The sequence below is a fragment of the Acyrthosiphon pisum genome, chromosome X (assembly GCF_005508785.2).
Source record: "Acyrthosiphon pisum isolate AL4f chromosome X, pea_aphid_22Mar2018_4r6ur, whole genome shotgun sequence".
Lineage (NCBI taxonomy): Eukaryota > Metazoa > Arthropoda > Insecta > Hemiptera > Aphididae > Acyrthosiphon > Acyrthosiphon pisum.
This window is the reverse complement of record NC_042493.1, coordinates 106,609,397-106,610,011: the sequence shown is the minus strand read 5'-3', so window position 1 is coordinate 106,610,011 and position 615 is coordinate 106,609,397.

Genomic DNA, 615 nt, shown 5'->3' with positions numbered 1-615 from the left:
AATAATGTGTTTCGGAACTGGTTTTAAACCCAATTTTGTGATATAATATGTAATAATATTTTATGTTATGTTTTTTTATTATATTGATACTATATTGGGTAGGTATACTGTATAGGTACCATATACATGATCTTTAATAAGACATCAGGATATTTCTACTTTTTTTTTTCATTACGAAACAAACAATATTGTAGACAATGTACAATATAAATTTTTAAAAAGGATTTCATACTTGTCAAATATTCTATTATCTAGGGACTCTCTCTCTCCATCTTACTCAAGATTATATTGGCCTTGTTTCTCTTTCACGCTTAGGCGGAAATTAACTGATATTATGTTTGTCTATGATCTTATTAATTACAATATTGTGTGTCTCGAAGTGTTGTCTGAAATCAGCTTTCGAATTCCATATCTAATTACACGTAATTTAGATTTATTTTTAGTTCCTCATTATAAAACGAATAGTGGTACCAATTCTTTTTTCCCTCGAGCTTTAATTTTAGCTAATAAAATTTGTATACATTTAGATATCTTTTTTCTCTCACGCAATTGTTTTAAATCTAAATCTATGTTATTATTAAAAAATATTTATTGATTAATATGGAAAAAAAAATG